At 38.6% G+C, this 25,255-nt stretch overlaps 1 protein-coding gene across 1 annotated transcript in view; it reads right to left on the minus strand.

The window, feature by feature from the left end:
• The window catches only part of TENM3 (teneurin transmembrane protein 3), an 825,548-nt gene that overhangs the window by 621,214 nt on the left and 179,079 nt on the right, over positions 1-25,255 (minus strand).

Below are 25,255 nucleotides of genomic sequence, written 5' to 3' on the forward strand. Positions count from 1 at the left end.
TCTCTGAGCTTCAGTTTTTTTATCTATAAAATGGGGATAACAACAATGCCTACCCCATGGGATTGTTGAATCAAATGAGATAATGTATATAAAGCACTCTGCTTTAAAGTGCTATGTAAAAGACAGCTATTATTAATTTCCTCTTTTCTTGAAATCAGCAGTAATATTTCTCTTGTTAATAACTTGAATTAATTTCAGCTTCTGTTCTATATGTCATCATGATAGCTGCCACACAATACCTTTTGGTGAAATTGGAAATGTCAAATTTAATAATTAAGAAGGAAAATTTAGTTTATGGACACTAAAAAATATGAACAATTTAATCTGCTGACCCAGGCATATTCAAAGTTAAGCTACAATTTGAAACCAAAAAAGGTACATAGTTATCTGGGAAACCTGGTACATGTATATTTGGGGGATGGGGGAACAAAAGGTAAGGGGAAGCATCTGCAAATTATCTAGAAAAGATCCAGGGGGTTTTACAAAGGGTTTTAGGGAATTAAAAAGGGACTGAGCATCTCCTAAAATCAATGGGATTATGGATTCACGGAAGTGAATATACAGAGAATATTCAAAGAGAAGTAGTTTGTGGTTTGTTTGTTTGTTTTTTTCTTTAATTAAATACATTATCACAGCAGCCTTTACTGCCATTTACAAAATCCAAATGTGGCATGTTTCTCTTGTACATGTGGATGGATTTGGTATCTTTCTGAAAAATGCTTTGGACTTTTGAGCAACCAAGATATCCCTACAAACTCTGGAATTTAAATGCAAGAAAGATAACCGATGAAATCTTTAATTTTCACAAAAGCAATACTTTTTTCATGCAGTACATAGTCAAGATGGAAAATGGCATGCTATGGAAGATCAAAGGCCATTTCAACATAGGCAGAGGGAAGGTTGGTATTTTAAAAATCATCCCTAATATGATTCAAACACTGTTAAAGTCATTTCTTAATAACTTAGAAGTTATTTTCTATCCTAATTTTAATGAACTCACATCTCCACAGGAAAATGTCAGTTCTATTTTATGACATGAGGAAAACAGTAAGAATCACCATGTTATTCAGTCTTAATTCCCATCCTGTTTAAAAAATCATTCTTCAACTGAAAAAAGCATCGAAGCATCTATGAAATATGAGTAACTATGCCACATGCCTGATATAAAAAGATAACAAAACAAGTCTTACCCTCAAGACTTTTACATTCCATTGAAAATATTATTTCAGTTACACAGGATAATTTAAAGAGAGATCACTAAGACTGGAGGATCAGGAAAGATGTCTCATAGTTCATGCCACCTGAGATGAGCCTTAAAGAAACCAGAGAATTTTAAAATACTGACAAGAGGAGTGCATTGCAGCTACACCAAAAGGCATGTGAAAAGGAAAGAGGTTGGAGCCAAGATGGCGCAGTGAAAGCAGTGACTTGCTTGAGCTCTCCCCCAAACCCCTCCAAATACCTATAAAAATGGCTCTCAACAAATTCTAAAGCAACAGAACCCACAAAAAGACAGAATGAAGCAAATTTCCAGCCCCAGAAAACCTGGATGATTGATCGGAAAGGTATGTCCCGCTAGGCAGGGAAAAAAGCACAGTTTGGTGGGGGCGTGCAGGCTGTAGTGAGCCTGGAGCAGGCCTCAGAAGACTGAATCTTGGGCAGCTGTGGAGGTTCGCAGACTCCCCACCAACCAACACCAAAAACAACTTAGAAGGTCAGTGGGCAAAGTCTGCTTCTGCAGTAAGAAAGGAGCTAGGTCTCAAAGCCAGTTCCAGAGACCAGAGTACAGGTGCCAGGGCAGTAGCTGTGTCCTAAGCTTCCGGCCCACAGACTGAGGGGGAATCCAGTGGCTGATCAGAGAGGGATTGCCGGGATCTCTTTGTCAGTGCTGAGGCAGGAATCTCTTGCTTTGCCCGTGCTTGGATATGCGTCACTGTTCCGGGCAGCAGTCTTGGGGTGAGGAGGAGCACTAGTGCAGTGAAGCTTGTAGTGGCGGTAAAGAGAAAATCGTCCTCACAGTTCCAGGACAGAAAGGAGTGCTTGTGGTCACTAACAGACCACAGCACAGGCCAGGAAAAGGAGTAAACACCTGCCCCTTATCACACCACCTTGTAAGAACTGAAAATTTACAGGTACCTACAAGTATCTCTGAAAAGAGCTACACAAACCCCTGAAGCTTGGGACAGTACACTCTCCACATTGGAAGCAGACGCTTACCTTAACAAAGAGTTTAAAACTCAAGCAATTGGCTGGGATCATGAGCAAGCAGTGCAAAAAGAGTCAGACTATAGTATCTTACTTTGGTGACAAAGAAGATCAAAATATACAACCAGAAGAAGACAACAAAGTCAAAGCTCCTATATCCAAAGCCTCCAAAAAATATGAATCAGTCCCAGGCCTTGGAAGAGCTCAAAAGGGATTTTGAGAAGCAAGTAAGGGAAGTAGAGGAAAAACTGGGAAGAGAAATGAGAGTGATGCAAGAAAATCATGACAAACAAGTCAAAAGCTTGCTAAAGGAGACCCAAAAAAATATGGAAGAAAATAACACCTTAAAGAATAGCCTAACCCAAATGGCAGAAGAGGTCCAAAAAGCCAATGAGGAGAAGAATGTCCTAAAAAGAAAATTGGCCAAATGGAAAAGGAAGTCCAAAAGATTACTGAAGAAAATACTTCCTTAAAAATTAGAGTAGAGCAATTGGAAGCTAGTGACTTTATGAGAAATCAAGACACTGTAAAACAAATCCAAAAGAATGAAAAATAAAGACAATGTGAAATATCTCATTGGAAAAACAACTGACCTGGAAAATAGATCCAGGAGAGAGAATTTAAAAATTATTGGACTATCTGAAAGCCATGATCAAAAAAAGAGCCTAGACATCATTTCAAGAAATTATCAAGGAAAACTGCCCTGATATTTTAGAACCAGGGCAAAATAGAAATTGAAAGAATCCACCAATCTCTTCCTGAAAGAGATCCCCAAAGGAAAACTCCTAGGAATATTGTAGCCAAATTCCAGAGTTCCCAGGTCAAGAAGAAAATATTACAAGCTGCTAGAAAGAAAAGATTGTGGAAACACAATCAGGATAACATAAGATTTAGCAGCTTCTACATTAAATGACCACAGGGCATGGAATATAATATTCCGGAGGGCAAAGGAGAGAGGATTACAACCAAGAATCACCCACCCAACAAAACTTAGCATAATCCTTCAGGGGGAAAAATGGTCATTCAGTGAAATGGAGGACTTTCAAGCACTCTTGATGAAAAGACCAGAGCTGAATATAAAATTTGACTTTCAAATACAAGACTCAAGTGGAACATGAAGAGGTAAACAGGAAAGAGAAATCATAAGAGACTTATTAAGGTTGAACTGTTTACATTCCTGCATGGAAAGATGATGTTTACAACTCATGAGGCCTTTGTCAGTATTAGGGTAGTTGGAGGGGGAAAAATTATATGTGTGTGTGTATATATATATATATATATATATACACATATATATATATATATATATATATGTATATATATATATATATATATATATATATATATATATATATAGAGAAGAGAGAGAGAGAGAGAGAGAGAGAGAGAGAGAGAGGCACACGGTGAGTTGAAGATTAAGGGATCATATCTGGAGAATAAAATTAAGGGATGAGAGAGGATTATACTCACCGAAGAAGAAAGGGAGAGGTAGAGGAAGGTAAATTATCTCACAAAAAAAAAACAGAAAAGAAAGAGGGGAAAGAGGGGAAGGTGATAGGGAATGAGTGAATCTTATTCTCATAGGATTTGGCTTAAGGAGGGAATAACATACACATTCAATTGGGTATGGAAATCTGTCTTACCCTACAGGAAAATAGCGGGGGAAGTGGACAAGAGAGCAGGGGGATGATAGAGAGGAGGGCAGATTGGGAAAGAGGGTAATCAGAAGCAAATACTTCTGAGGAGGGACAGGGTCAAAAGAAAGAATAGAATAAATGGGAGGGCAGGATAGGATTAAGGGAAATAGAGTTAGTTTTTCACAACATGTCTACTATGGAAGTGTTTTGCATAACTGTACATGTATAACCTATATTGAGTTGCTTGCCTTTTCAATGAGGATGGGTGGGGAGGGAGGAAGGGAGAAAATTTGAAACCCAAAGTTTTAAAAACACTTTAAAAAAATGTTTTCACATGCAACTGGGAAATAAGAAATACAGGAAATGGGGTACAGAAGTCTATCCTGCCATACAGGAGAATAGAAGGGGATGGAGTTAAGGAGGGGGAGAGACAGAAGAGAGGGCAGACTAAGGGAAGGGATCTTCAGAATGCATACCATCTTGGGGTGGGGGGAGGGGCAAGATGGGGTGAAAATTTGGAACTCAAAATCTTGTGGAAGTAAATGTTGAAAACTAAAAATAAATAAATTTATATTTAAAAAAAAGGAAAGAGATGGAATGCTGAGTGAGGTGGATGGCAGTGATCCACTCTGGCTGGAATACAGAACACTTGAAAGGGAGTAATAGAAATTGAGTCTAGAAAGGTTTTCTGAAAGTTTTATATGACAGCATGAGCAGTATCAATTGTATCCTAGAGGCAAAAGGGAGCTACCAAAAATTACTGGGTGGGGTCAGACTTGGCAGCTAGGTGGCACAGTGGATACAGCTCCGGCCCTTGGAGTCAGGAGGTCCCGACTTCAAATCTAGCCTCAGACACTTAACATTTACTAGCTATGTGACCCTGGGCAAGTCACTTAACCCTAATTGCCTCACCCCGCCCCCCCAAAAAAAAGAATGATGGTTTTGGTATCTGAGTGGAAGATGAATTGATGAGGGAAGGAATGCAAGCAAGGAGACCATTTAGGAAGCTAATAGAAGATTCTATGTGAGAGGTAACAAGGGCTTGAACCAGATTTGTGCCTGTATGTATCAGATTACAGGATTATAGTTTTGGGGGGGGAAGAAACCTTAACAGTCGTAAAATCCAAACTCCTCCTTTTTTAGATAAAGAAACTGAAAGGTTATGTAAGTTTTGTCGGGTTACAAAGTTAGCTAATGGCTCAGGCAGAATTTTAACTCATATCATCAACTTGACTATCCACTATACCACTCTGAAGTGGATGGAGAGATGTTGCAGAAATAGATATGGCTTAGCAACTAATTTGACACGGGAGGTTAAAAAATAGAGAAAAGTGAAAGATTACATGCAAACATGGGTGCCTGGAAAGATACAGTTTTCATTAGAAAAATGGGAAATTTGGAAGAGGTATGGATTAAAGTAAAAATAATGGCATCTACGTTGGAACTTGAGATGGCTATTAGGACATGCAGGTAATGAGCAGTAAATTGGGGATGTGGGATTGGAGTTCAAGAGAAACATTAGGGTTGAATATGTAGATTTCATAAAGATGAACAATGAACCCATGGGATCAAATGAAATCACCAAAAGGGAAGATATAAAAAGAGAAGAAAGCGCAACACAAGGTCTATGGATATGCCAAGTGTAAGAGGTTGCAGATAATGATGATAATCTGGCAAAGAGAAAAGTAAGATGCCACATGGGTAGGAGGAGCATTTAGAGAAAACAACTGCATAAAAACCCAGGGAGAAGAGAGTAGATGGTAAAATGTTTAAAACTGCCCAGGTCAAAAAGGCTGAAGATTATTCACAGTCCATCAGATTTAACAATTAGCACTCCAAATCTTTTTTCCCTCTCATTTTCCTCTATACAAGAAAATTAATTTTGCATCTTCATTTCTTACCAATATAACCTAATTTTCATTTTTCCTTTCCCTTATTCACACAACAAACTGATAGAAGAGTTTCTCTTTGGAGCTTTTCCAGAGCTGGCTAGTATAAATCACACCCTGGGTTTTAAGCTTTGAGCTCCATCTCCATATCCTGATTTTACAAAGAACCACACTAGACTCTTCAAAGACACTCTCCCATTGTTAAACAGAAGTAGGTGTTAATAATTGGTTGTAACTAGCTCTGGGAAAATGTAGCATTGATTATGAAGTAGAGTAGTTTCTTCTTTTGGTCTCAGCTAAGCCTTATGCAATAGTTTGTCAAGTTTAATTGATTCCATTTTCAACCATTCCTCTGCCTCAGATTCACTTCTCACTCCCTAAGAGTCTGTTCTGCAGCTATTCAGTCCATCTTTCTCCACTGTAATATGTTTCAATCATTGTGGTTTCATTTTTTTCTAATCTTTACTTTGATATCAGCTATTTTCACTTCTACTTTGATCCCTGCATATGTCTTCCTACCTTGCTGCCTAATTCCTAGAATATACTTTTCTGCACAGTGTTTCATAGCTTTCAATCTCTGCTCCGTCTTTATTCATCATTCTTTGCAAGTTTGGGATCTGTATAGGATCAACTTCCTTAGGTCAGAATAAGACAAAACCAATATTTGAAAATTCAAATCATGGGTTTAATGGGAAAAATAACTATACATGTTAGACTTTGATGGAGCACATTTAATATTTGGCAAGAAAATTCCATGTAAAAGTAGGCTTAGCTCATATGTATGTGTACATACATATGTGCACATATAGGTACACACACTTATATAAATTAGGTAATATGATTTAGTAAGACAAAAGTCCAGATACTTGCATTAAAAAAGCTACTGAAAAATGGAATACTATTGTGCTATAAGAAATGATGAACAGGCTGACTTCAGAAAAACCTGGAAAGACTTAATATGGTCTGATGCTGAGTGAAGTGAGCAGAACCAAGAGGACTCTGTACACAATAACAGCCATGACTAAGATTGTTAAACTGAACCCTTCTCAGCATTACAAGGATCTAAGACATCTCCAGAGGCCTCAGGATGGAAAATGCTGTCCACATCCAAAGAAAGAACTATGGAAGTCGAATCGCTATCACTTATTTTTACCTTCTGTTGAGTTTTGTTTCATCTTTCTGATGGTTTCTCCTATCGGTTTTACTTTTTACTTACAACTTCACTAATGTGAAAATATGTTTAATAGGAATGTAAATGTAAAGCCTATATTAGATTGTGCACCGTCTTGGGGAGGGTGGGGGGAGGAAGGGGGAGAAAAATTTTCAACTCAAAAGCATATGGAAGTAATTGCTGATAAATCAAAATAAATTAGTAAATTTTTTTTGTTTGTTTTTGTTTTTGCTAGGCAATGGGGTTAAGTGACTTGCCCAGGGTCACACAGCTAGTAAGTGTTATGTGTCGGAGGCTGGATTTGAACTCAGGTCCTCCTGAATCCAGGGCTGGTGCTGTATCCACTGTGCCACCTAGCTGCCCCAATTAGTAAAAATTTTTAAAAAAAATAAAAGAAATTTATGAAAAAAAGGAAAAAAAGCTACTGAAAGCATTGAAGTAATACAAGGTATAATATCATTCTAGGATTTATACACATTGGGGAAAGCAAGAAAGCTTGTAGGACTGAAAACCTGTTATTCAGAAGGCACTGTGTTTCATTTTTCAAATTTTTCCTTTTTTCATAGCCCAGAGAGGGAAAAGAAAGCAGAGCAAAGAGGAGATTGAATGATGTTTCCCATCCCTTTCCCATCAAACTCACATCTTTTTTCTTTAGTCTATATTTATATATACAAATAAAGTGGGGAATGAACATCATCTGGATTCTTTTTTTAAATTTTTTTGCCTTATCAAGGCATTTCTGGAAGAAGTGCTTTCCATTTATCTTTTCTGGTTAATTGTCTTAATTATCTACCTTCCTTTATGTGTAGACAAATAATTATTTTCAAAATCTAACTGCTGATGAGCACTTTAAAATGTCACCAAATGGAATGACTAAGACGTTGAGGTTAATGAATATAATGAAATACTACTCAAGTGGAAGAAATGATGACTGAAGAATTCTGAGAGGCATTGAAAGACATATGGATTTATGCAAAGTGAAGTAAGCAGAACCAGGAAAAATTTATATACAATGCTTATAACAATGCAAATAAAAAGAAGGCCAATACTCAATCCTGTGAAATCAGATCAGATGGTAGAGTTGAGAGAGGGCTGGACCAGGAAGCTGTTGTTCAGTAAAGTCTGAATTGTGATGATCCCATATGGAATTTTCTTGGCAAAGATTCTGGAGCTGTTTGCCATTTCCTTCTCCAGTGGACTGAGGCAAACAAACAGTTAAGTGACTTGCCCAGGGTTACACAACTAGAGAGAGTCTGAGGCTGCATTTGAACTCAGGTCTTCCTGACTCCAGATTCAGAGTGATCCACAAAGCTACCTAGATAACTAGAAGGATCTTAGTTCAAATCCTGGTTCAGACAATTACTAGCTGTATGACCCTGGGCAAGTCACTTATCTACACCCAGCCTCCCATGATTCATCTCTACAATGAAGGTGTTTGATTTGATGGTCTCTAATGTTCTCTTCATTCCACATCTATGATCTTACTATCTTTTAATTAAAGCTTAAGTGCTAATATCTGTTGCAGAGGGAGAACAGAGATTCTATAAATATCATGGGAATTACCTTCAAATTCAGTCAGCATATACCTTGACAACTTATGAACTTCTGACTGTGACCATAGGAAATGATAAGGGAAAAACTTCACTGGAAATTCTCATTGATCAGGAGACTGGCTAAACAAATTGTATGTTCTCCAAGAAATGAGGAATATGAGGAATTCATGGAAAGATGAAGGCACAATAAAGTAATGCAGAGTGCAGGAAGGAGAAACAATAGAACAATACACATCATGAATCTAGCAAGATAAACAAAAAGGATGAAGACAAAGCCAAATGCTGAGTGATCAAAATGAACCACTCTTGGCTCCACAGAAGAGAAAAAGCAGCAGTTCCCCCCTTTTGATAAAGGGGTGGGGGTGTGGGAGTGGTGGGCTGTGGGTGCAACACACTGCATACACTGCCAGATGCAGTCAACATGTCAGTTGGTTTTGACCAACAGTTTTCCTTCTTATAAGGGAGAGCTTATGGTGCTGGTTTAAGGGGAGTGGGGGCGATATAGATTATATTTAGAAATAAGTCTCCAAAACACAAAGCCCCATGGCATTTAAATTCATTGGCAAACACAGTTTGTTGTCAAGAAATGAGGCCAAAGGTTTGGAAATTATTCAAAAACCTATGTATCATAGAATTTTTCTTGAAAAAGAATGTAAGAAGGCATAGGAGAGCAAATACCAAAAATCACAATTAGTGAAACTGGCTGTCTTTTGGAAAATGATTTGTTATCACTGTGGGTCATTTCAGAATCAGCTGTCTGTGTATAATTAGATAATCAGCTGGCTAAAACAAACATAAAAATCAACATGAAAATTAGAATAAATGATAAAGAGGAGAAAAAGATAACACATGCAAATGCAGCAGGTTCAGTCTGACTTATTTGAATGAGTTGTCACCTCTGAAAAGATTGCACTTAGAGTAAAATAAAGACATAAACTCTATTACCATTTCATAGGTGTACAGTGGAGTGAGTGCTAGACTGTTAGACTGTAAGCTCTTTGAAGGCAAGGAATGTCTGTCTTTTCTTTCTTTCCTTCTTTCTTTCTTTCTTTCTTTCTTTCTTTCTTTCTCTTTCTTTCTTTCTTTCTTTCTTTCTCTCTCTCTCTCTCTCTCTCTCTCTCTCTCTCTCTCTTCTCTCCTTCCTTCCTTCCTTCCTTCCTTCCTTCCTTCCTACCTTCCTTTCTTTCCTTCTCTCTTTCCCTCTTTTTGAATTTGCATCCCCAGCACTTAGCAAAGTGCCTGGCACATATTAGATGCTTAATAAATGTGTATTGACTGACCTGGACTCAGGGAGATTCAAGTTCAAATCTGATCTCAGACTCTTACCAACCAGTACCCACTTATCTAGGGCAAATCATTTAATCTCTATGTGCCTCAGTTTCCTCTGTAAAATGGGGATAGCACCTATCTCCTAGGGTTGTTGTAAAAATAAAATGTGATATTTGTAAAGTTCTTTTAAAATCCTTAGCGTACCATATAAATACCATCCTTTGTTAGCTATCAAAACTGTTATGACAGTTTCTACAATGAAGATAACAAAAGAATTTTAAAATCACATTAGCCATCAGTCACTTGATCTTCTAGCCCAGGGGTGGGGAACCTGAGCCTGGAGGCCACCCGTGGCCCTCTAGGTCCTCAAGTGCAGCCCCCTGACTGAGTCCCAAGTTTTACAGAACAAATCCTTTTATTAAGGGGATTTGTTCTGTGAAGTTTAGATTCAGTCCAAGGTCCACACTGAGGACCTAGAGGGCTATGTGTGGCCTCAAGGCTGCAGGTTCCCTACCTCTGTCAAATTGAAAAAGATGGGTTTAGAGTAGAAAGTCATTTGAAAAACATCATAAAAGAGGAAGAGGGCAGATTGAAATTAGTCTACTCCAACAAATAAGAACTAGTGGTAAAGAGGAAAAACAAACTTACATTAAGTCTGAGACCCATGTAAGCCAGATTATGTTGATTATTAATAGGTGAATCTTGGAGGAAGACAACAACAACAACAACAACAACAAAAACCTGGGATGGCATAGATTTACTTACATTACTATAGTAACCCATTCTCATCATGGATAAGTTAGACAATAAACATTAATTAAGCACCTACTGTATGCCAGGCACTGTGCTAGGAAGACTAACAAACAGTCAAGAAAAGCAACTGGATCCCACCAAACCGGGTCATAGGTTTAGAGCTAGAAGTGCCATCAGCAGATATGTAGATGAACTAGAAGAAACTGAGGCCTAGAGAAATTAAGTGACTAAGATGAAAGGGTACAGATGTGCTGAAATTTACAGCGATGGGAAGAGTACAAAGGTTAGTGAAATCATAGATCCATTTAAGTATATAAAAATATGTTTATATCTGTCTGCATACCTTAATTCCTACTTTCATTTTTCTTCTCTTCTGCTGGAATGGTCTATGCGTTCTTTAATCACATTTTACTCTTCTCTTTGTCACACTCATCTGAAGCATAATATTCTTATGTAACTCTCTTCTACCTCTTAAGCCATAATTTTTATGTTTTTCAATCAATAAGTAGTTATTGAGGATCATGATACTACACCTTGTGACTCCAATCAACCTGAGCCCTATCTAACAAAACACCCTGAACAACTCAGCTTCTCTTTTTTTCAAATCAGCTTCCCTACTCCTGCTTATTTAAGAATATTGAACCTTTATTACAGTGAAAGTAACATTATTTCTTTAAAAAGACTATTTTATTCCTGAATTCTACGCCTACCTTAAGGTAAGTGAGAATGTAGAGGTTCCAATGGGAAACTTATAACAAAATCAGCAGAAATTAAAAGAAAATTATATAAGAAATTATGCAGGTTTTTTTTCCCCAGTATGATAGATCTATGACCTTTAACTAAGGATTTTGACCTCTCTGGACATTTGCTCGTCTATAAATTGAAGGAGGCTGACTAGAGATAATCTCTAAGGTCTCTTCCAGTTGTAAAATTTTATGGGAAGCATGTTACAGTGAGCAGAGGGCTAGACTTGAGGTCAGGAATATCTAAGATCAAATCCCAATTTTGACGCTAGCTATGTGACCATGAGCAAGTCACTCAGAGCCTCAGTTTCCTCAGCTATAAAAGAAGGATAATACTTTACAGGGTTGCTGTGAGGAAGAAATGAAACAATTTATCTACAGCCCAAGGTAAACCTTTAACCTCTACATAAATGCCAGGTACTATTATTGCTCTATCAAATTTTTGTTGGCTAATAGAAGAAGTGAAGCGTTAAAATCCTTGGCAACCGCATAAATAAAGAACACAAGTAGGCGCTCAGGAATAATTGGCACTGGCTGTATAGAATCTCATACGGATTTTGGTCTGTGTGGACTATGGCCTGATCAGAATGACCGAAGCACATCATTCTTCCAAGAACAGTCACCCCAGAAGCTCTTCTGTTTTCTACTCACATCACATCCTTCACTAGTCATCAGCATATCAGACCAGGTTGGCCATGTGTGTTAAAAATTAAAATTAATTTTAAAAAAATACAACTTCTTTAATGTTTGCTGAAAAGTATTTTTTAATTACATGATTCATATGGACTTTGGTTTAGGTGAAAAACACACATAATGATTTATTAGGCATTCTTTCTGAGAAACTTTCTGAGAAAACATAAACTTGATTGGTTTAACTAAAACAGCTTCTGTTGACACTAGCTGTATGACCCTGGGCAAGTCACTTAACCCCAATTGCCCTAAATAAATAAATAAATAAATAAAAGAGCTTCTGTATCCTTGACAATTAAAAAACAAAAAGAGAAAAGCAGTCAATGAACATTTGCTGTTATTGTTTTTGTTCAGTTGTTCTCAGTCACATCCAACTTTTTGTGATCCCATTTGGGGTTTTCTTTTTTTTTTTCTTTTTTTTTTTTTTGGCTAGGCAATGGGGTTAAGTGACTGGCCCAGGATCACACAACTAGTAGGTGTTATGTGTCTGAGGCCAGATTTGAACTCAGGTTCTCCTGAATCCAGGGCTGGTGCTCTATCCATTGCAGTCGCCTAGCTGCCCCTAGGGTTTTCTTGATAAAGATACTGGAGTGGTTTGTCATTTCCTTCTCCAGTTCTTTTGACAGATGAAGAAACTGAGGCAAATAGGATTAAGTGACTTACCCAGGGTCACACAGCTAAGACGCATCTGAGGCCACATTTGAACTCAGGAAGATAAGTCGTCCCAACTCCAGACCCGGCTCTCCATCCACTTGACCACCTGCTGCCCCAGTGAAGATTTAGAAAGTACCTACTATATATCAAGCAGTGTGCTAGGTGTTGAGAATACAAAGAGAGGCAAAACAGACCCTGCTCTCAAGGACCTCATAGTCCAGAATTACATACATTTAAAACCAATTTTTGAATTTACTTTGTGACCTTTTTCTGCAAAATGAAACTGACAATATTACTTGTCTGTCAGAACAGCTTAAGTATGTTTCAGTACTGGAAATATTCCATAAGTTCCCTTCTTTCTCTATTGGGAATCCTAGCTCCCTTACCCAGAAAGCAATGCCTCCATGCCCTAAGAGATGGTTCCATAGTTGGTGGGTCTCCTACTACCCAGCCCCTCTGCCCCCTAATTCATTACCTGGTGACCAAATTTTTAAATTATTTCTGAATTTAAGCTGAATTTAAGGACCAATAAGCTGGTACTTGAAAAAGTCTCCCATAACTTGGACTGCAGAAAGGCAGCTTTAATGTAGCAAACAGAGACCTGGCTCCGGAATAAGAAAGACCTGGCCTCAAGTCCCATCTCTGACATCTACTAGCTGTGTGTCCCCAGGCATGTCTCTAAGACATAAATTAAAAACCAGGTAGCAGTCTGTATCAATAGAGGGAGTTCCTCATTAGAAGCTCTTGATGCCAAGGAAATAACAGGTTCAATAGAAAATCTCAAATAAATTGTACACACCCACATATACATATAGAGGCAGCTAGGTGGTACAGTGGATAGAGCTCTGGGCCTGCTGTCAGGAAGACCTCGAATCCAGCCTCAGACACTTGTTAGCTGTGTGGCCCTAGGCAAGTCATTTAACCCTGTTTGCCTCAGTTTCCTCATCCATCAAATGAGCTGGAGAAGGAAATGGCAAACTGCTTCAATATTTTTGCCAAGAAAACCCCAAACAGGGTCATGAAGAGTCAGACACGACTGAAATGACTGAATAACAACTAGTGATATTATTGCCAGATACAAGAATAGTAACAACAAAGTAAGAGAAAGAAAAGAGCTAAGCGTATAAAGGGAACTGAGTTGCACCTGAAGCAAGGACAATGTATCATAATATGTGTTGTGATCCCTAAAACAGAAAACCGTTTTGTTCAGAATCCTGTGTAGATACAAATTAACATGAATAACACAATAGTTTGGGGTTAAAAAAAAGGAAAAAAATAAGATTCATTAACGGAGATGAAAATATTGAGATTTTGGCAGCCTTTTCTGCTATCAAAACTTTCCTCTCTTCTTACCTGCCACATTACAACTTGAGAGCATTTAAATAGCTCAAAAATAAGTAATTCAAGAGAGGTAAAATGCTGATAAGGATGATCGATAAAGGACATATGCTATGTTCCTATTTGTATATTTATTTTCAGGAAAATAAATTAACTCATATTAAAGGAAAACTAGCTCGTCATGTTGGGAACATGTCTACGTGATAGCCAAAAAACTGAGGAAAAAGTGATTAAGTGCTGAAAGCTTGAAAGGGCATATTAACCACTGAACAGACCAACCTTTCCTCTCCCCTTCTTTGTTCGGATGCCCCAAGTATTCCTTTCACTGGGTTCGTGCTGGTGCACCAACAACCATTTCATCATAGGAACATAGATTTTGAGCTAGAAGTGACCTTAGACATCACTGAGTCCAGCCCCTTCATTGACATGTGAGGAAGCTGAGGCCCAGAGTGATGAAGTGCTTCAGCAGGGTCACATGGCCAGCAAGTGTACAAGGTAGGAACACACACCAGGTATTCCTCACTTCAATTCCAGTACTGGGAGCATGACACAACGTTGTTGCTGTTGCTGTTATTCAGTTGTGTCTGACTCTTTATGACCCCATTTGGGGTTTTCTTGGCAAAGATTATTAGAGTCATTTCCCATTTCCTTCTGCAGCTCATTTTTACAGATGAGGAAACTGAGGCAAACAGGGTTAAGTGACTTGCCCAGGGTCACACAGCTAGGAAGTGTCTGAGGCCAGATTTGAACTCAGAAAGATGAGTCTTCCTGACTCCAGGCAGGTACTCTGTCCACTGTACCACCTGGCTGCCCGACCTACTGATACATCATCATGATGGCTGCTGACATTTATGGAGGCTTTAAGGTTTACAAGTGCCACATAGTCTTGTTTGTTATTTGTCCTTCATTCTCAAAGAGGACCATGACATCAGGAAGGTGATGTCTTGATTTGCAAGTGAATTGGATTGAAGTAAGGGAGGGCTGTGCAAAGTCACCAGCCTCACTTTTCCTTGCAGCCACCTGGGTCGGGTGGCAAGATATAGATCAGGATGACTGGAGATGGTCACCGCCATATAACCTAATCACTGGAAGGTTAGGGGGAAAGGTAAATTTTGAGAATCGTATTGCTTCATCCCTCCTTCAACCCTTGTGACTGTACAGACATCTTATTTCTGCTTAACACCAGAGAGAAGCAAATGACCGGGCACTCTGGCTCCAACACTGATAGCTGGCAAGCACCAATGCCTCCCTCCTGCCCGCCAAGGGGCTATTGCTGCTATGTTTTCCCTTTTGTTCCCCTTTGCTCTACTACGGTTTCAGCATGAGGCTAAAATACACTGTCTTATGTTTATATTCATCTAAAAATTTTCAATTAGTTAAAAGTTGCCAAGGGGCTGAAATAGACTGACTGTAATCACGATGTCAACAGGGAAAGCAGCAGGTTCTGGTGGGCCTGAGGCGCCTAGATATAACTATGGCATCAGCAACACTGTAGTTGTCTTTTTCCCTGTCAGGAAATTAGATTAATTCTAGATTCAAGAAGCTCTTCACACATTCAATTCAATTCAATAAATATTTGTAACATGCATAATACATATCAGGAATTGTGATGGGGGTACAAAGACATTATTGCAACAGCCTGCCTCAAGTCTCTCCCCACTTCAGACCATTCTCCATTTAGCCACTAAAATGATTTTCCTAAAATACCCTTGCCCCTTCTCCCCACCTGCCTCCCCAACACACACACACACACACACACACACACACACACACACACACACACACTCTCTCTCTCTCTCTCTCTCACTCAATGAACTCCAGGGGCTTTCTATTTCCTCCAGTAACAAATACAAAATGCTCTGTTTGCCATTTAAAGCCCTTCACACTCCAGCCCTACCTGTCCAGTCTCCTTATACCCTATTCCCCAATACGTATGCACTCTTCAAAGAGTCCTGTGACACTGGCCTCCTAACTGTTCCGTGAACAAGACATTCTATCTCTCAGCTCTTGGAATGTTCTTTGACCATGCCCCGTGTTTGAAATACTCTCCTTGCACCATGTCTATTGACCTCTCTGTCTTCCTTGAAGTCCCAACTAAAATCCCACTGTCTACTGAAAGTCTTCCCTGACCCCTATTAATTCCAGGCCTTTCTCTTATTAGTTATTTACTACTCACCCAGTATATAGCTTGTTTTGTATATAATTGTTTGCATTGTACCTTCCATTTGATTATAAGCCCCTTGAGGGCAAGCACTATCTTTTGCTACCTCTTAAATTCCATAGCACTTAGCACAGCGCTTGACACACAAGTGCTTGATAAATGTTTATTGTTTCATTGATTGAAGGACAGTACCCACCCTCAAAAAGTTTACATTCCATTAGAGGAATTTAAGATTCAATGCACCAAACCTGCATTTACTCTTTGAAAAGGGATGAATTTTCTTTCTTACTGAGATCTGTTTACACAGCTAGGTCAGGAAGAAGGTTATCAATGAAGGGCAGCTGAAAGGCTGATTTGATTAATTCTATCCAGGAACAGGGAAGCTAGGTGGCACAGTGGATAGAGCACTGAGCTTGGAATCAGGAAGACTTACCTTCTTGAGTTCAAATCCAGCCTTAGACATTTATTAGCTGTGTGATCCCAGGCTAGTCACTTAACTCTGTTAGGGTAATGAGGTTGTACAGTGGATGGAATTCTGGCCCTGGAGTCAGGAAGACCTAAATTTCAATTTGCCCTCAGACACTTACTACTCGTGTGAACCCCGGGCAAGTCACTTACTTAACCCTATTTGCTACAGTTTCCTCATCTATAAAATGAGCTGAAGAAGAAAATGGCAAACTACTCCAGTATCTTTCCCAAATGGGGTAAAAAATGAGTGGACGTGACTAAAACAACTAAAAATGTAAAGGTAATTATTAAACCTCTACTGTGTACAGAACACTCTGGTAGTCCTGGAAGATACAGAAATAAGTGATGGGGTGTGGCCCAAGCCCAGGTCTTCGGCCCTTGCCCCAAAGGGAATCTGGCTCCCCTTATCTACAGGCCCCAGCCCCTCATCTCCCTTTGAAAGCCTCAGCCTACCTTTTAATCTCATTCAGACACCTTTCAGTTCCTTCATTATCTATTCCCATTGTCTATTCAATCTCTTAGACATTCCAATCTCTGGGAATTCTCACCCAGACCCTTTTCCCAGACCCTTCCCCGGTCACCTAACATATGTAAGATCTACCCTGGCCCTCATTCCTGGCTGAGAATCTCACGCTCAAAAGGCTGAGAACCTCTCATGCCCGCTCGTCTTAATGGGCGTCACCCAGCCTATGTGTTTTATTACTAATAAACTTTTCCTCTGGCTGAAGAAGATTTGAGTTGAATTGTTTCAGGCAGGGCCTGGTACCGCAATCTTGGGGTTCCAGCAGCACCCCAAAAATCCTAGACCTCTCATAAGTAGGATCAGTTTCTGCTCTAGATTATAATTTAGCAGGAAAACAAGAAAGCCACCTGCTTTAAAATATCAGTGGCAAAGATTTTGCAAATTAGATACTCATTTGAGTAAATAAGTTTTCTGCAATCAGATCAGACCAACACTGAGCTGATACCCACAGTCAAGGGATGGAACCTTTGATTGGAGTGGGGAGTAAAGTGAGGCCATTTTGAATCAGAGAGAAAAACTGCAGAGTGTAGGACTTCAGACAGTTAGAGGGAATAAATGAGGCAAGAAATCCTGCAGAGGTGCAGAGAAGGAAAGGGACCAAGATCTACTTTGCCTTCTTGGCTATTTTATGAAGAATGCTGGCCACGCACAGTGTTTCAACCACTGAAAATAACCACCATTCACTTGTGTCTGAGGTAAGATGCCAAGAATAGTTCAGAAGCTGTCAATGTCAGCTTCAGCCACTCCAACGCAGCCTTCTCAACACAATCTACTCCAATCTTAAAATCCACCGGTCATGTCTTCTCCTGTGAGGTAGAGAAGACGAGCTGGGGGAAGTAGGAGGAGAGGAAGGATAAAGAGGAAGAGGTGTTCAGGTGCGACTTACTTCTCATATTGCCGAATGGGAAAACTGTCAGAAAGATCCAAGCTCAAATACCAATTCAACAGTATTTGTAAACTTAAGTCATTTAAGCCTCTACTAAAGGGAATGGAACAGGATTAGAACCTTAGTCCTCCAACAGCAGGGATTATTCTATTATATCATACTCTTCACTAATATCACTCTGACAGGCAAACTCTTAACTCCTGCAAAACACTGGGAAAAAATCAGTAAAATGTTCCAGCTGCAATTCTATCAGCTGAGATGCCTGCTGTTCATTATTTTTTTTAAAGTTGGTTTTATAGAGAAAACATATCTAAATATATGCATATTTATGTATGTATATATGTCTATATTCACTGGGCATTTTAAAGTGGAATACTTACTGTTTTATATCATACTGTAACTTACCACAAACATTGTTGTCTCTGTTTTTCTAAATACTTAGGTAAATCTACCAGTATTCACACATTCTGGTCAGCCCAATTCTTGCCCTAAACCTCAATAACTCACTAAAAGAAAGATTCCTGCCAAGCTACTCTTTAGCATTGTAGCTTGTTCTAGAAACAACAGAAGGCATTTACATGCTAAGACTGACTTTTAAAACAAAATATGAACTGAAAAATGAAAAGATAAGTGGGAAAATGTTATTGGGAAAACACCTTTACAGGTTCTTCTTAAAGACTTCCAAGTTTTACTATGAATATTAAGAACATAATTATAGACAAGACTAATACGAAGGAAACTGACTGAATATATTTATCCTTAAAAGATACAAGAGAAGTGGGATATATGGATATACAAAGGCACATTTAATTTTAATAATATGACACTATCTTGAAGTAACGAAACTTTAATAATCCTTTAAGATATGCAAAGTACTTTATATACATTATTTCATTTGATCTTCATAACAACTGATCAATAAATTAATGAGCATTTGTTAAAGCACCTACTATGTGCTAGGTACTGGGGATATGAAGAACAAAATGAAATAGTCCCTGAACTTCAAGGAATTAATATTCTACAAAGAGAGATAACATGTACTTACATAAGTATACACAGAATGCTAGGACAGGTAGATGCTATTATCTCCATTTTATACATGAAAATCTGAGGGTCAGCATCTCACAGCTAACATATGATTTGATATTTGAACCCCTGTCTTCATGACTCCAATGTACGCAGCGTAACTTTACATACACGATCTCCATTTGCCACCAGCTGTTCTGCTTGGTTTTGACTCTACCACTATCAGCATCCTTTCTTTATCTCTCTCTCCCCTGGATAAGCCACCAGAAAACTCATCATCATGGAGACTGCTTCAGTCACACCCCATCAGTACCTTCAGTTGCTTCTACCTCTCTGATTGGAGAGCTTCTTTAAAGAGGGCTCAACATCTCAGCCACCTCTTCATTTGCCATCAGCTGCTCAGCTTGGCTTTGACTCCACTATCATCATCAGGCTAGTACTCTCTAGCATCTCTCCACTTCTTTTCAACTTCCTTTTGTATAATGTTTTCACCCATTAGACTGTAAGTTCCTTGAGGATAGGGACTGACTTTTTAAAATTTGCATCCCCAGCACATAGCAGGTACTTATATAAATATATAAATGTTACAAATGGTATGATATAAACATATAATGCGCATATGTACATAAATATAACACATACAAATATATAAAATTTAAAAATAAAAATAAATAGGATAAATGTTTATTGTATCACACCATACCACTTGAGTGTAGACATATCACTCTAGGTCTCTCTTCTCTCTCATGCTAGCATAAGGCAGGTTCCCGAAGGGTAGGAAATGTTTTAATTTTTTTAAATTTCAGCACCTAGCATGGTGCCAAGCACATAATAGACAATGAAATGCTAGCTGATCTGAACTCAATTGAATCTATTTGCATTTCTATTTTCCAGTTCTTTTTTTTTTTTTGGGCTTTTTCCATTTTGCTGCTTCTGCTTTGCTATCGTTTCCTTCTCTGTATTTTAGACTCTTCACACCTACTTCTGTGTCTTTTTAAAAATTTCATAGCTGCTTTCATTGTCACATAAATCATTTAACACTAATGCCTGCATCTATCCATCCACAGGTCCATTCGATTCTTGTCTATAAGTTATTCAATGTCTCTTGAACTCATATGTGTGTGCTTTGCATTTTGTTATTATACATTTCCAGTGCTAAACTTTTTCTGTGTGAACTCAGTATGAGCTCCCAGATGGTTTCCAGGTCTATCTTCTAACAGGAAGCTAGCCCTAGCACCACTGTCCATGTTCCAATAGCAGACAGCACTGTCCCCAAGATCCAACCTTTCCTGGCTCCTGCAGCTTCTTCAAAGTCTCTGCTTCTTGGGGACAGGGCAATACACCATTATCTCCCAAAACAACCTCAAAGACTATCTTCAGATGCACATAATTTTGTGCACATTTCATGCCTCGAAATGATATAATCAGAATTGTTAAGTATTATAACAATTATAATAAAACCATGTTTGGCTGGAGTGATGTCCTTGTCTCACCTCAACTCCTTCTGTCTCTGAGTAATTGAAAATGAATATCACACAAAAGGCAATGGCACGGTACATGGCAACTCAGTCGGAAAGTATTTATTAAGTACTTGTGATGTACCAGGCACTGGGTATTAGTAGGTTACAAAATGCAACCAATGAAGAGCTCAGAAGAATGGGGGTAAACGATGATATCACGGAAATATATGGTAACAAAAGAGGATATACTGGGCATAATGTAAGGCATGACAAGTAGATTGTGCGTCATAGTGTTAAGATGAAAGTAAAGTCAGGCAGTCAGGTAGTGCTTAAAGAAGACTTCTAGCATGTTGGACAGATCCCTATGATGAACTAATCAGATGATATGGACGAGAGTTGCACAGAGTGGGGAGGAATGGATGGGCTGAGATCTACACTGCTGGAGACATATTCCAAATTGATAAGAGAGCCAATGGAATGTGGGAACCATCATGGTGCCACTTGGGGAATATTTGGGTAGCACAAATGGAGAGCTCCCTTTACTTATTTTCGTATGTGAAATTGGAGCAGGTGTGTAAGTCTGATTCTACTCCTAAAAGGGGAAAGTTTCAAAGATTATACTGTATATATTGTACACTCATAGAATCACAGAATGTGAATGCTCTCTGGGGTTTCCCATCAAATATTTACTTGAACTTCTCTGATCACTGGGTCAGAGGATTGGTCTAGAAAGCTTTTAAAAGCAGCCTTGATCTTTGACTAACTTTCCTTTTTTACATTATAATTATTATACTTCTAACCACCAACTTGGATTTCATTCGAAATTTTTTCCCTTATAGGAGCAAGGGAGAGAAATATATTTTTACAATGTAGTTAGCTAAATAAAATGTAGGTAACGTCAAGGCCTAAAGACCCTTTCTCAGAAACATGTTTTTAAACGACTGAAAAAAAATGCCAAATTTCAATGCAAGGTTAGTGAAAGTAAAGATGTCATTTTTTTCCCCACCCAAGTCCACAGATCCTTTGCAGTAAATGGAGAGTGTGATTTCTATATCGTGACCCAGGAGGAGGAAGAAGGAACCGAAATTAAAGATGCAGATTTAAGGAATTGACCTTAAAAAAGAAGAACAATATTTCTTCTTCTGAGATAGAAGAGAAGGACAAAATAATGGATAATACTTGTGGAAAGTTTTAGAATAGATGAGGGAAGTTGAAAGAGGCAGGATGGTATATTGGAAATACACCCAGAAATGGGTTCAAATCCTGCTTCAAATATTAATTAGCTCTGTAACCCCGAACAAACCACCTAATCTCTAAACCTCAATTTCCTCATCAGTATAATGAGGATAAAAAGTACACCTACTATAAGTTACAGTTAGGTTCAAATGAAATGTCTATAGAGCATTTTACAAACCTCAAAGCACTATTTTCTCCTATAAGATGGACTCAATCATCTGAATCGTAAGAGTTGGAATGGAGATATGGTTGAGGGGTTGAGAAGGGGAGTAAGGCTGTAGACCAATCACTGTGTGTACTGAGGTAGGGATTAAAGTAGAATATGTGGAACCTATTACCTAGGAGCAGTGAGGGTTCAGCTGAAATCATGCACTACAGATTTATTGTGGGGGAAATCAGAATTATTTTATTATTTTTATTTTTATTTTACTCAGTGATTCTCAGCTCAAATATAACCTTTAGATCAGCAGTGTCAAACATGGTGTTGTACCAGCATAAAATGGAAACAGAAAATATTTAACAAAATAAATAAAAATACAACAAAATATAGATAATGTCAATCTATGGTGTTCCAAGTCAATGAGCCTACAGGGTCCTTATTTACCCCTTTCCAATTTATTTTTAGATGACTGCTCCAGATGACATCTTTCTTGATTCCCCAGCTGCTAGTACCTCCTCTCCCAAATTACCTAGTATTTATTTTATATGCATTTATATGTGTACATATATTATCTCCCCAAATAGAATGTAAATCCTTGAGGGTGGCAGCAGTTTCATTTTTCCCCTTGGTATCCTCTGTGCCTAGAACAGTGCCTGGTGCACAAAAGTTGCCTAATAAGTGTTTGTTAGAAGCCTAAAGCAGTAGGACAAAGATTCTCAGCTTTCAGCATTAACGAGTTGGGAATAATCAGAATAAGTAAGATCCAGTCTGTTATTATTGAATCTATTGTGTTCTGAGACTCATAACAACCTTGGGAGATATTTGCTATTTTAGCTCCATTTTACAGATAGGTAATTTAAGGCTGACAGATAGTAGATGATGTGGCCAAACTTCACAGAACAAATCCCCTCAATGAAAGGATTTGTTCTGTAAAACTTGGGCTCAATCAGAAGGCTGCACTTGAGGACCTAGAGGGCCACATGTGGCCTCGAGGCTGCAGGTTCCCCACCCTTGGAAGGTATTACTAGACCAACGAGACTGATGTGGGGCACAAGACATTGTTGAAATTGATTAGAGCATTTGTCAGAGTGGTCATCAATATAAATATTGAGGTTGATAAGGAAGATTAAATACTGGTTAATTGATGAAGGGAGGAGTGGAGGAGAGACAGTGCTAGGTACTAATGACATTAGGAACAGATTTAAAACTGGAATGGCCTTAGAGGCCATCTAAGTCATCCCCTTATTTTAGACATGAGGAAATTGAGCTAGTAAATTTATGATTTAAACACAGCACTTCCCGACTCCAAATCTGGCTCTGTATCTATTGCCTCATCCTGCCTCTAATTGATATTAAGGAAATTGGGATGGTGACCTGGAAGTCAATACTGTAGATAAAAACAAAGGATTGTAAAGAGAGAGAATGTATAGACTTTAAAGAAGAAATGGTAATGGACAAATGGTTGTAGAAAAATTGTGTGAATACAATAGCAGAGAACAGAAAGGATTGCAATCCTTTCTGATCTCAAGGGGAGTGGGGAAAAAAAGTGTTCTTTAGCAAAGAGGGTTGCAAAAAAGACAGTATCCTCAGGTTTCATTTAAAGTGAAGAACTGGTAGAAGTGTTGCTGAAGGAGTCCAGACTCTTTGTAGGCAATTTATTAAAAATGAAGCCGGTGTTCCAAAGGACACAGCGGAATGAGCTGTGGTCACTAGAATGGAGAGTAATCAAACTGAAGGAGTGGGATTAATAATAATGATAATAGTAATCATAATAACAGCTCATATTTAATAATAATAACAGCTAGCTGGGGGGCAGCCAGGTGGTACAGGAGATAGAGCGGTGGGCCTGGAGTCAGAAGACCTGAGTTCAAATCCGGATTCAGACACGTCTAGCTGTGTGTGACCCTGAGCAAGTCACTTAACCTGTTTGCCTCAGAGGCAAACCACTGCAGTATCTCTTCCAATAAAACCCCAAATGGGGAGAAGACTGAAATGACTGAACAAGAACAACAATAACAATGACAATAATAACAGCTAATGCCTTAAGATTTGCAAAGCATTTTACAAGTGTTATCACATTTTACCCTCACACCAACCATAGGAAGTAGGTTCTATTATTATACTTATTGTACAAATGAGGAAACTGAGGAAGACAGAGGGGAAGTAACTTGCCCATGGTCACATACACAGTTGGTACATACCTGAGGCTACATTTGAACTCAGGTCTTCCTGACTCCCGGTCCCATGTTCTATCCAGTGGAACATCTAGGTGCTACACAGATTGATGAGAATGCAGTTTCCAAAGGGAGGTAGTAGAGACGTATAACTTACATCTAAGGTGATAAAACTGGACTGGGAAAACAGTATGATGGTAGGCAGACAAGAGTGGCTTGTTGGCAGAAAGGAAAGAGGATTGCTCAATCGTTGGAAATTAGACTTGGAGAATTAACTGGTCTCAAAGTGATAAACGTGTCTTTCTTAAAAACTTGACATTTAAAACTAACTCTGATGGTAAATTTTCTATGCTCACATTATGGAGCTCTTTATGTATAATTCATGGAAATTTCAAAATCCCATTAGCATTTTTGTGAAATTTTTTTAGTTTTATTGATGCCTTTTGTTTTTATATTGTAGACATTTTGGAATATTATTTCCCCTTCCCCAGTGAATATTCCCTTGTTACAAGGAGAAAGGTGACTGGTTAAGCAAAACTCACATAGTTATTATAACTGATTGTATGTATACAACATTCTAAATGAATAAATTTCCTTACCTTCTAGAGGGTATTCATACACATGTTATGTATATACGTATGTATGTATGTATGTAGGTAGGTAGGTAGGTAGGTAGGAGGCCCCTAGATGGCTCAGTAGACAGAGTGCTGGTCCAGGAGTCAGGAAGACCTGAGTTCAAATCTGGCCTCAGATACTCACTAGCTATGTGACTCTGGGCAAGTCACTTAACCCTATTTGCCTCACTTCCTCATCCATCAAATGAGCTAGAGAAGGAAATGGCAAACCACTCCAGTACCTTTTCCAAGAAAACCCCGCAAGTGGTCACACAGAGTTGGACACAATTGAAAGGCTGAACAACAGTCTAATCACACCCATATTACCTTTCTGGTCATCCTCAACTTTATTTCTTCAGATACTATACTATTCCATGACCTTCTAAATTTCAAAATAATTTTAAAACAGTTCTGCTTAACTAGTCATACAGGAAAGTGTGGATGAAGAATGTCCACTGTTGACACATAGTTGGATGAACAGCTGAAAAACTCATATACCAGTATGTATAGCATGAACAGACACTACAATTAGGTTCAGAATTAATCAGGGGGAGAACAGTCTGGATTGCTTATGGGAAACTGCATAATTCTTTTAATGACCCTTAGTTTCTACCAGAAAGAAAGGGAAGTAGCTTTCCATCTTTG

Source organism: Phascolarctos cinereus, unplaced genomic scaffold (assembly GCF_003287225.1).
Source record: "Phascolarctos cinereus isolate Bilbo 61053 unplaced genomic scaffold, phaCin_HiC Scaffold_9;HRSCAF=440, whole genome shotgun sequence".
NCBI classification, from domain to species: domain Eukaryota; kingdom Metazoa; phylum Chordata; class Mammalia; order Diprotodontia; family Phascolarctidae; genus Phascolarctos; species Phascolarctos cinereus.